The sequence below is a fragment of the Amblyraja radiata genome, chromosome 18 (assembly GCF_010909765.2).
Source record: "Amblyraja radiata isolate CabotCenter1 chromosome 18, sAmbRad1.1.pri, whole genome shotgun sequence".
Classification (NCBI taxonomy): domain Eukaryota; kingdom Metazoa; phylum Chordata; class Chondrichthyes; order Rajiformes; family Rajidae; genus Amblyraja; species Amblyraja radiata.
In genome coordinates, this window is record NC_045973.1 from 24,464,035 (window position 1) to 24,476,408 (window position 12,374).

Sequence of the window (12,374 nt, forward strand, 5' to 3'; positions counted from 1 at the left end):
TTACTGAACTGGAACATAATGGCTGGTGCCAAGCTAGATCTAAAGCACATCCGTTTGCTGGTTCTGGCTGAAGATGGTTGCAAAATATATTATCTTTATCACTTGACACCCATGCCCCACACTATCATTGTCCCATGTTTGGATATTCTTTGAGCCACCTCCTCCCATTAGGAGTTTAATTACCCATTGCTGTTCATAATAGGCTGTAGAGCTTTGATCTTAATACTGGTTGTGATCACTTGGTTCTATTGATTGTGTGCTGTTTTTCCATTGGGTTCATGTGCAATTATGCGTTACAGCTTCATCTGATTGTCATTAAGGGCACCTGGCCGCTCTCAGTGAATAAGGGTTGATTTGCCTCAAAGGTAATTGTAGTGTGAGAGATATGTCAGGCCTTGAGGTACAGATTTTGTATTGTGTCACTGCTGCTGATGGGCCTCAGTGCATCATGGATACTCAATATTGAGCTGCCAGATTTGTTCTGAGTCCATTCCAATGAGCATACCGGTAGTGCTGCAGAACACAATGGAGTGTGCCCTCAGTGAGAAGCCAGGATTGTTTCTGCGAGGACTTTGTTTGTTATTCCTACCAATGGAGAGATGTATCTGCCGCAGATAGTTTGGTGAGGATGATGTCATGGGCCCGTGTGGTGGTTTGGTCTCTGTCTGCTGCAGGACCCGTCTGCCACCCATGCACTTCACGCTTGGGAAATTGTGCTGCTACCAAACCATTCCTAACGATGGATATTTCACTTTGCGTTTGTTCAGTAGGGGGGAGCACTGATCAGTTGAGGAGAAAGGAAGGTGGTAATCAGGCCGAGGTTTCTTTGCTCAGGTTTGACTTGAGACTTCACTGGATTTGGAGTCAATATTGAGGACTTCCAGGGTCTTGCCCTTCCACCAGTAAGGGACTATGGTGTCACCAATTGTCCCATATTTGACCATGAGCAAAGCAGCTTGGCTTAATGACAGAATGGAATCACATGCCAACTATTTCAAACACTTAATTGCATTTTGAATGTTGAATTTAAATTCCCAGTTCATTTGGTGGGATTTGAACTTGCAACTGTTAATGATTAGTTCAATAACCCATTCACGAGTTACCATTCTTGCTGGGAGCTTGGGAGGTTTGGGTTGATATCTCACTTCATGAGATCTCAATGCAGTGCAGGTTTGGACCATCACTGGTCTGTCGAAAGTATTGTTTTCAGATGAATTGTAAAATATTCTCTCAGGTGTTTGTGCAAGATTGGAATCTGAAACAGCAGAGAAGCTACCCGAAGTATCTTGTTCAATGTTTATCCCTCAAACTACATCCGTCAAACGGACAATCTTGTCATCATCATTTTGCTGTTTCTGGGATGTTGCAGTGTGGAAATTACTTGCTGCGGCTTCTGCACAATTGGTCAATCCTGTCAGTTCACTGTAGAGGGCGAGGTGATAAGATGGTAAGAACATTGGAAACCGAAGCAGTTGTGGGCCAGTTGACACCTCGGGTCTGCTCTGACATTCAGTCAGATAATAGCTGATTCAATCTTGGCTCAACCAACTTTTCCAAAACCCTTTGATTCCCTTGTACTTTAAATGTCAAGGGCTCCCTTAGAGACTTGGATAGGGGCAGAATTTGTTGGTTAAATCCAGCAGGGTTTCATGAAACAGTATGCAGATAGTTTAACCGTGAAAGGACAATACTTGTATTGGGAAATAAGCCTATCCAAGTGACCAGAGCATTTTGGGAGCAGCGACCATAATCATAATCATAACCATAATCATAATAATACTTTATTAGCCAAGTATGTTTTGCAACATATGAGAAATTTCATTTGTCAAACAGTCATACCACTAAAAAGCAACAGAACACACACAATACATTTTAACATAAACATCCACCACAGTGACTCCTCCAAATTCCTCACTGTGATGGACGCCGAATAAAAGTTCAATCTCTTCCATTCTTTGTCCTCCCGAGGTCGTGGGCCTCGAGCCTTACGTTGACGGGGCGATCTTGGCGCCAGTAGCCGGTGGCGTTTGGGCCCTCGCGACGAGACGACCAAGCTCCTGCATCGGGGGGATGTCAGGTGATTTGACCCCAGGTCAGGGCTGCTCGAACCTTCTGCGTCGTTGGGGCTCCCGACATCTACGGTTTCTACCCGAGACTGCGAGCTCCTCGATGGTAAAGTCCCAGGAAAGGGATCGGCTCCAATGGTAAGTTCATGTCCCCGCAGTGGGGCTCAAAGTTAGTCCCGTGCAAGGCCTCCAGCTCCACAATGTTAGGCTGCAGAGCCACCGGAGACACGATCTGGAAAACAATCGCATCTCCAGCAAGGTAAGAGATTGAAAAAAAGTTTCCCCCGACCCCCTCCCCCACCCACCACATAAAACAAACCTGAGGACATTAAAACAAACTTAAAACCCACTTAAAAAAAGAGGAAAAGACAGACTTGGCGAGGCTGCCATCATCGTCGCCCCCTGATGACATAACTAAGCTTTATTAATATTACAAATAAGGACAAGGCGGTTCGCATGACAGTGAGAAATTGGGTAATGGCTAATTACAATGTTATGAGGCAGGAGTTGGGAAACAGTAAATTAGTAAGGGTTATAATTGAGTAAGTCTGTATTTGATATGTGGGCATCATGTGAAAGCCAGCTGGTCAGAATTCAGGACCGACTATGTGCCTGTGCGGAAGAAAGATAAGTATGACAAGGTTCGGGAACCTTGGATGGTGCGAGATTTTGTAAATGTAGTCAAATAATAAAAGGAAGCACATGTAAGGAAGATTAGATTGGACAGCACCCTTGAGTAATACAAAAGAAGCAAGAAAGAATTTAAGCAGGTAATTAGGAGGGCTAAAATAGACCATGAAATGTCCTTGGCAAGTAGGATTAAGAAAAATCCCAATGAATTTCATACACACATTAAAAACAAGAGGGCAGCAAGGGAAAGAGTAGGATCACTTGAGGACAAAGGAGGAATTTATACCTGGAGCAAAAGGAAGTGGACTAGATCCCAAATGAGTACTTTGCATCAATGATCACCAAGGTGAAGGACATAGAGGATAGCAAAATCAGGGAGGAGTGTGCTAATATGCAAGGGCATGTTGATATCTAGAAGGTCTATGTGTTGGATCACTTGAAGAGCATTAAGGTGGATAAATCCCGTGGCCTGATGGATCTATCCCAGAAGGCAGGAGAGGAGATGGTTGGATCATTGAGTGGGGCAGGCCCATTAGGCAGCAAGTCTACCGCTGCCCCAAATTCCATTTGGTAGAGTCAAATAATCGTAGGGTCTTTCAGCCCAACATGTCCATGCAAACTAAGATGCCCCATTAAAGCTAGTCCCATTTGCATGTATTTGGCCCATATCTCTCTGAACCGTTCTTTTAAATGTTGTAGTTTCTACCTCAGCCACCTCTTCTGACTACTCATTCCATGTACCCATCTCCCACTGCGTGGAAAATCTGTCCCCCAGGTTCCTATTAGGTAAAAGACTCTGTACATCCACCTTATCAATTCCCTTCATGATTTTATATACCTGTATAAGATCACCCCTTGGCCTCCTGTGCTCCAAGGAAGGAGAGTGCTTCTTGTATGAAGGTAAATATTTATCCTTCAACCACTCAGCAAAAGGGGTCATCTTATGAATTCTCTCATTCTTACTTCGTAACTTTGTTGTGAGTAATTGGTTGCCACATTTTCTAAAATTGTCAAAATGATTGCACTTCAAAAATATTCATTGCTTCTGAAGACCAGTGGAACATACTGAAGAAGTGAGATGCAAGTTAATACTTGTTGGGGTTGGACTCTGCTAACCTATTTCCAGCTGCAGTTTATTTTCCTCACTCCAGATTCTCACTTCCAGAAGCTCCTGATTATCTGTCTTCTTCCTTACACTTTACAATAAGAGCAAGCCATGAAATCAGCATTTAGAACTGAACTGAGAGGATACCCAGCTGTACCTATCAATGCCTTCTTCTCTGGACAGCATGCTGTTGGACTGGTCTAAGTTTGTACCATCATTTACCCCTGGTCAATATTGGCAATTTGTTTGACTTCTGCTGCAAACTATCTCTGACCCCCAGTATCCAGCTCCATTCTCCATTCTCTTGAGAAGGGTCACGACCCGAAACATCACCCATTCCTTTTCTCCAGAGTTGCTGTCTCCAGTTACTCCAGCTTTTTGTGTCTATCTTCCATTCTCTTAGCTATTGATTCAAATTACAAGTAGACAACAGTCTTTGTCGACATTGTTGTTTGTCCGGGAAAGCTTGAGGCCCCTCACATAAATACCATCCAAGGCAGGTCGCTGACTCTTCAGGTTAGCCAGCCCTTTCATCAGCTTTCTTTTTTCGCAATGCTTTCAACTCTTTTAATGTGACCCTCTGAAAAGGATGGAAGCTTTGGGAAGACATAATCGGATTTTGTGAGTAGATAACTCTTTGATGTTATCGTCTTTGACAGATGAGTGAGACATGATTATCCACTCCTGTCCATTCTATCAATGACTTAATCAATGCGATTGCTGGAAAGGACAATAAGTAATGGTCTAAATGTCTGCCCTGGGCCTTTCTGAAGGGCAATTTGTTTTGTTGATGTGTATCCAGAGTCATTCAAAGTTTACTCACCAATTGAAAGAATGACTAATTTATAGCACATAGTAAAATGGGTGTAAGCAGCCTTATTCTGTGCATCATTTCAAAGACTCTCAAGGGTAGCCGTGACAAGATAATTGGGAGCCTTGTCCAAGCGTGATTAATTTTGAAGCATTGGTGTTCTAGAGTTGGGCACAGTCCTTCTGGCTTGCATTAAAGGGTGCAGGCAGGGCTTATCTTTGCTTTTATCTGTGAAGCCAAAATCAAAGTAATGAGAAAGGAGGGGAAGAACAGTATGTGCAAAAAGAATGGCAGACAGTAATATAAAATAATTTTCAATTGCAGAAGCAGGGGTTACTAAGAAGTGGGGAGCATGTGTTTAGTGAAGACCAGTTGTCCAGTTAGTTCTTTGATGGCGAGCTGTAAAGTTACAAGAAATTGCAGTTTATGAATTTTCAGAAGCATTTGGTGAAGAATTGTATAGTTTATTTGGAACTAGGTGGACCCTATATACAATGCAGAGCAGTGATTTGGTGTATAATTGCTTAGGGAATAGTTTTGGTCTATTTTACCACATAGCTCCAATGCATAGTGAGTGATATCATCCTCTGAGGTAGAGATCACACCATGTCAGCTGCACAATTTCAACAAGCTCTTGGTGCAATTTCTGAAGTCATGGAAAACTACCAGAAAATTATTATTACACTTCAGGCTGGGTGCAGTCAATTTTGGATTGTGTAAAACTGAATGAAATAGCATTAGGTGGCTGAATTTCTGGTGTCAGTATCTGAAAATAAAGTAATTAAGGATCTTGACTGTGTGTGAGTGAGGAGCACAAGGCTTCTTGGTTATGCAGCAACGCTTGAGTGTGGGATTACATTTTGCGGCTCCATTATGGAGCAGCACATTCATGATGCTGGGTGATTTTGGTTTATTCTGACTCTGCTCATGGTTCAGAGTTCTGACAGAGGAAGTTCTTTAGCTCAGGATTAAACAGTGAGGTACAAAATTGAAATTGACCATGGAAGCTCAGCAAAGTCTCAAAAGCTGCACTCTCATCATTGAGTTTAGTTTAGAGAGACAGCTAAAGGCCCTTCAGCTCATTGAGTCCATGTCGACCGTTGATCAACCTAGTTCTATGTACTACGCATTAGGGACAATATTTAAACCTGCACATCTTTGGAATGTGAGAGGGAGTCTGGCATGTCCCCAGCAACTCTCATCAACCTATACAAATGTGCCGTAGAAAACATTTTATCGGGATGCATGACAGCATGGTTTGGGAACAGCTCCATCCAAGATCATAAAGAAATTGCAGACAATTGTGGACATAACCCAGGAGCATCATGTAAACCAACTTCCCTTCCATGGACTCTATATACACTTCATGCTGCCTTAGCAAGGCCACCAGCATAATCAAGAACCAGTCTCACCCTGGTCACTCCCTCTTCCCTCTTCCATCAGGTAAGAGGTGCAGAAGTTTGAAAACGCATACCTCCAGATTCAGGGACAGTTTCTTCCCAGCTGTTGTCAGATAACTAAACAGGCAATAATACACCAAACTAAACTAAACTAAATTCTCAGAGAAAACCCATGCAGTCACAAGGTGAACATACAAACCCACACAGACAGCACCCATAGTCAGGATTAAACCCTGATCTCTGATGTTATGAGGCAGCAGTTCTACCGATGTGTCACTGTGCTGCCCTGAGTTACCTGGGTTTGCAAGGCCGTGGAGGAAGCTTTGAAATTCAGACTGAGAGGTGCTGGATTGTATTGCGTGAAGGACTTGTGCTCCACTATCTCCATATTCAGAAGTTCCTTTCTTAACTGCGTCATAGAAAGCAATTGTTACCTGGGTTTTGCACCTTCGACTGGTGGGATGATATTAGGTGTAAATCGTTCTCCATTCAATAATACAATACAATACAATACAATTCCATTCCGGTAAGTGTGACCATGCCTTCTTTTTGTGCTGCCAATGAATGGCTATTCTTGGGACCTTTTAACTGACAAGAGCTGATGCCAAGTTAGTTATTCTTGATCTCAGAGTGAACCTGAGGGTTTAAAGATTCCAGATTCACCTCAGGTTTTAAAGGTGAATTTCCAGATTTGTTTGCCTTGAGAAGATTTATTTGGCATTGGCAATTTGAAGTAATGTTTGTTGTTTATGGCACAATCAACACTGCCACACTTGATGCTGGTGATTCTGCTCAACCCCAGCTACCACTGACACCCAGAGTCATTTTATGGAGTCACATGATTCTTTCCACTTCGAGGGTGATTCCTGGAGTGGGCAAGGTGCAGACCTTTAGCTAGTTAATGTGGAATAATTATGGAACCAAAAGGTATGCTTAGAAATAATTATGTCTAAATAAAGAGATAAAAATTTAAATTATCTTAATCTCAGAGGATAAAACCTTTGGTCAAGAGAAATTCTATCACTTTTTTAAATAGATTTTTAGTAAGAAAAAATCAAAAAATACATGTTTAAATAATTATTTCTGAATAATTTATTTCTCATAACCTGCTCACATTTTACTTGTATTGCGATGGGAGTTATAAAATGACCGCACAGCCTATACTGGTAAAAATAATTGAATTCCTTGTAAAGAAGGAAAAATAAACTGGAAATTTAAAAGTACGTAGTAACAGCTGACAGGACGACTGAAAAAGCCTGACCTGTCTTGTTGACTACCTTGAACATGTCACAGGGATGGTCATACAACAAACGTTCAGTGAGCCATATATATGTTGATCATCAAATAGCCATTTAAACTAATCCCATGTACTTGGTCTGTAGTCTCTCACTCCTTGGTAATTCACTGCCCTCTCAGGCAGTGCATTCCAAATCCTCATATCTCCTCCAATCCTCTTATTCCTCACCTTACATCTATATCTGGTTTTTAAACATTTCCTTAATGGAGAAAAAATTCTGAGAATCTACCCTATCAAATGTATGCCTCTCATAATTTTATACACTTCTCTCGGGTCCTTCTCAGCCCTCTCTGCTCCAAGGAAAACAGATGCAACCAATCCATTCTCTTGTCATAACTGAAAAGTTCCTTCCTAGGAACATGCTGGTGGATCTCCTCTGCACCTCCTCCAGTGCCATCGCATCCTTCCTATAGTAAGGTGACCAGAATTACACACAGCTTTCTAGCTTTGGCTGAACCAAAATTGTATATAGTCACGCCATGGCCTTGGTGCTCTTATATTTTATGCCTGGGCTAATTAAGTCAACTTCTTGTGCGTCACCTTCACCATCCTATCTACTTATGTTGCCATATTTATGGATTTGTTGATTTGTACACAAAGTTCTCTCTGTTCTCAGTACTTCTTACCTTGTTAAACCTCCCAAAGTGCATCAGTTCATACTAATGATTAGATTTCATCTGCCACTTGCTGTCTGATCAATACTGTTCTGTAATTGAAGATTGTCCTCCTCACTATCGACAACACTAATCTTCCAAATGGACTGATCATGCTACATTTATACTGAAATCACTAAGGTATGGTATGGGTTATTATTGTCACATGTACCGAGACAGAGTGAAAAACTGTTGTGGTGGTAGGCAAATTGTAGTGGGTTAGGCTTCTTTTTGAGGTAGGAGTTAATATGTGTCATAACCAACTTCTCAATGCACTTCACCACTACAGACATTAGCACCACCAGTTGGTAGTCATTGAAGCATGTCATCTTACTCCGGTATTATTGTTTCCCCTTTAAAGCAGGTGGGAACCTCACACCTTAGTATAGGTATGTTGCAAAGCCTACCTGAAGCGTCTTTGAAAATCTGCCGCTGCGTGTGTGCGCGATTTTGGCGCCGTTTAGAGGGGGCGGGTTTAAAACGCGATTTTCTCTAAGCTGTTCAAATCGAAGATGTTCAGCCTAGTTAATTATTAACGAAAAATCGCTGGAAGACCCCGTCGCAAAAGCTATTATTAGGTTTAAAGGCCTCGTATAATAGTTATAGTAGTTTAAAAATCAATCTCTAAACCCGCGACCGCCAGCAACCGCAGAGTCTCATAAAGCAAATAGCAGAAGTTAGGTTGTATATTTTTACATTAAAAAGGGCTTCTAAAGATCCCTTTATACAAAATTTAATATTGCGAGTAGCTCAATTTGGGCCCATTATATCGCGCAGTATTTTTCTGGGCATTTGGGGCACAAATCTACCGCAATGTGAACGTTCTAAACCAGCGCGTTCCACAGGGACCCACTGGAAAGCTGATTTAAATGGGCATTTATTTACAGCAATTGAACACTGAATTCTTTCCATTTGGTCTATAAATTAATGTAAATGAGATTTAAAAATCATGTTTTATTGTGAATTATTTGTGAATATTATTTGGACATTTAGGCTATTTAAAAATGTTAATAATTTATTAAGAAATGGATAGATGTTTAGATCTAGTAATTGAAGTCTGAAATTAGCTACAATTAGGTAACTAACTAATTATATGCTTTAATTTCAGGTCATCCAAGTAAGATTATTTTATATTTGTTTCAGAATGCTTCAATCTATGATAACTGAAAATTTCATTCAGTTCTCTTAATTTTTAAGAAAGTTATGGGCTTTTGACTGTTCACGATCACAACTTTTTTGTTATGTCCATAGAAAATCAATAGGGAACAAGATGCTAATTTCCGAGTATGAAAATGGCCATAACTTTTTAAATACTTGAGATATGAAAGTGAATTAGGTGTCAAATTAAACTTATTTTTATGCTTTATCTGATGGGATAAATTACAGACTTGATTTTTAAAATCTCAAAATTTTGTAACATTGCTACTTAGTAATGAGAGGTTGAAGATGTATGTAAAAGCTCCAGCCAGTTGGTCTGCACATGTTTCAAGAACACGACCAAGTATACCTTCGGGTCCAAATGCTTTTCGAGAGTGCACACTCCTGAAGGATCTTCTGATGTTGGTCTTTGTGGGATTTCTGACTATGGGGACCCGGGAAGGCACGTTGGCTTTGAACCTATCAAAGCCTGAGTAAAATGCATTGAGCTCATCTCAGTGATGCTTTGCTGTTGCTTGAGCTGCCCCGATTTTACAATTAAGTGATGGCATGTAAGCCCTGACGCAGGTGCTAAACATCCGCCTCATCCTTGAGTATGTACAGTAAAAGTCCTTTTTTGCAATTCTGAATTTTCTGCCCTGGGCCTCCTCCATTGCCAGAGTGAGGCCACATGCAAACTGGAGTGTGTGGATGGGAAGGTGTAGGGGGGGAGATGGTGGTGTGGGGGGAGGAGGGGGTATGGGGGAGGGGGGGGTGTGGGTGGGGAGAGGGGTGTGGGCGGGGGGGAGTGAGCTTGGAGAAAAGACGGGGTAGAGCCATGGGCAAGAGGGGGTATCTTGGGGGACGGGGGAGGAGTCAGCGAGGGGGACCAGAGGGGTAGTGGCTGGAATTGGCGGTGCGATGGGGGCTCCCAGCGGGCGCTGGTCGCTGGTCGTCCTCCTCCGCCGGGATCAGAGTCTCCGCTTTCCGTTTGGCGACATCTCCAACTCCTGGCTGGGCTGGGTCTCCGACTTGGGCTGGGCAGGGTCTCCGACGCTGGACTGCTCTACGCTAGGCTGCTCGGAGCTGGGCTGCTTCGAGTCCCTACGAAAATTGCCTGATCCAATTGCTTTTCTGATCAATGATGACCTCCAGATGGTTGTGGGCACAGCGTGTTAATACAATCCAGTATCAAGAGCAGATGGCTTACAATACCCTTGTTGGAAGTGGTCATTACTTGGCACTTCTATGGCACAATCATTACCTTTCTTTGCTCATGCCTGAATATTGTCTAAATCTTGAAAGTGAAACAAAATTAATTTGTTAGAAATGTAAAATAAAAACAGAAAGAGCTGGAAATACTCAGGCTGCACCTGTGGGAAGAGAGTTAATGTTCCAGGTCGAGGACTGGGAAGCAGACAGAAAGAGCTTGTTAAGGTGCAGGATGGGTGGGGAAGGGTGATAGGGTAAAACCAGGGAGATCATGGGGATAAGCTATTTAGAACGGTTTTATCCTATTAGAGACATCCTCCATCCCCTTCCCCCATTGCCACTTAATACGTTTCTTTTCTCGCGCCTCAGTTCTGCCAAAGAGACTTCGATCAAAAACACGAACTCTGTTTCCCTTCCCACAGATGTGGCCTGACCTGCTGAGTATTTCCATTGTTGTTGGTTTTTATTTTATTGTGTCGGCGTTGTTATATTCAGTCATGGGTTGCTACATTTGCTGAGGAGTTGTAATGGAATCATCACTGAACATCCCCGTTTCTGACCTTCTGATGGAAGGAAGGTCATTGATGAAGTAGCTGAAGATGGTTCGGCCCAAGACACTGTCCTGAGGAGCTCCTGCAGTGATGTCCTAGTGCTGGGATTACGAACAACAACATTTGCCGTTATCTGCTGTCTAACTCCAACTGCTGGAGTGTTTTACTTGTTGATGTCCATTAATTCAGTTCTACCAGGGCTATATCTTGATGCTAAATCATTGAAATTGTGTTGTGGTGTCAAGAATGGTGACCTTGCCTCTGGAATTCAGTTCTCAATCATTAGTCCTAAGTCCTTGCTTGGACCAAGGCCATGGTGAGATCTGGGGATGAGTGGTTCTGACAAAACCCAAACTGGATTTGTGAGTGTTTTACTAATGCTTCCTGATAGTTGGGCAATAACATTTTCATCCCAAATGATTGAGAATAAACTGGTAATTATCCATAGAGAATGGTTCAGTTTTTTAAAATCACAGGATATACAGTGTAACTGGGCAATTTTGCACATAGTCACGCAGTTAGTAGTGTTGTAGCTATATTGGAACAGCTGGGCTAGAGATGCAGCATGTTCTGGGTTGCTGGTCATCAGTACTACAATTCATTGATTAGTTGAAAGATACAGCACAGATACAGGTCCGTCGGCCGAACTAAACCAATGCCGACCATCAAACACGCATTCACACTTGTTTTATGTTATCCCACTTTTGCATCCACTCCCTACACTCGGAGGGCAATTTACAGAGGTTAATTAACCTACAAACCTGCACATCTTTGCAATGTGGGAGGAAAGCAGAGGAAACCCACAGGGAGAAGATGCACACTCCACACAGATAGCATCCAAGGTCAGGATGGAACCTGGGTCTGTGACGTTGTGAGAGGTGCAGATCTTCCAGTTGGGTGAGAGGTTCCCAAGCTAGAGGACATTCTGTGCCCTTGCTACTCTGTGCTATCGTCATTTTGATGTGTTTCTTTGAAGGTTGGATACACAAAAGGAAAAAGGGAGAAGATATTTAAATGAAGATGTATGTGAAAAAATTGGAGTGGAGAATAAACATACACACAGTTTTATGGTGCTGAATGAGCAATGTTAAACCTTTAGTCCCACTATTGCCGTTGGATGGGGGAGAAATATGAAGGGAGGAGTGGGAGGTTCCTAATAGGTGGTCAGGCAGCATCTCTGGAAAACATGGATAGTTACTGATTTAGGTTGAGACCCTTCTTCAGAAGAAGAGTATAAATGTATTTTTCAATAGGTGGAATCTAATAGTGCTGAAATTATGTGTTGTTGGAGATGCGTTGTGCTATAATGTAGTTAGATCATCTTGTGCTTAACTTGTCTATTGGTTATCAGGTTCGTTGTAATACTGGAACCAGGTTCTTCAGAGTATGATAGCTTTAGGTTTAGTCTATTGTCACGTGTACCGATGAAAAGCTTTTGTTTGTATGTTATCCAGTCAAAGAAACATCTCTACATTAATACAATCAAGCCATCCACAGTGCTCAGATAAAGAA

At 42.2% G+C, this 12,374-nt stretch overlaps 1 protein-coding gene across 3 annotated transcripts in view; it reads left to right on the plus strand.

The window, feature by feature from the left end:
• cacna2d2 (calcium voltage-gated channel auxiliary subunit alpha2delta 2) overlaps positions 1 to 12,374 on the plus strand; it is a 374,530-nt gene that overhangs the window by 46,325 nt on the left and 315,831 nt on the right. The gene's annotated exons all lie outside the window — the stretch shown is intronic.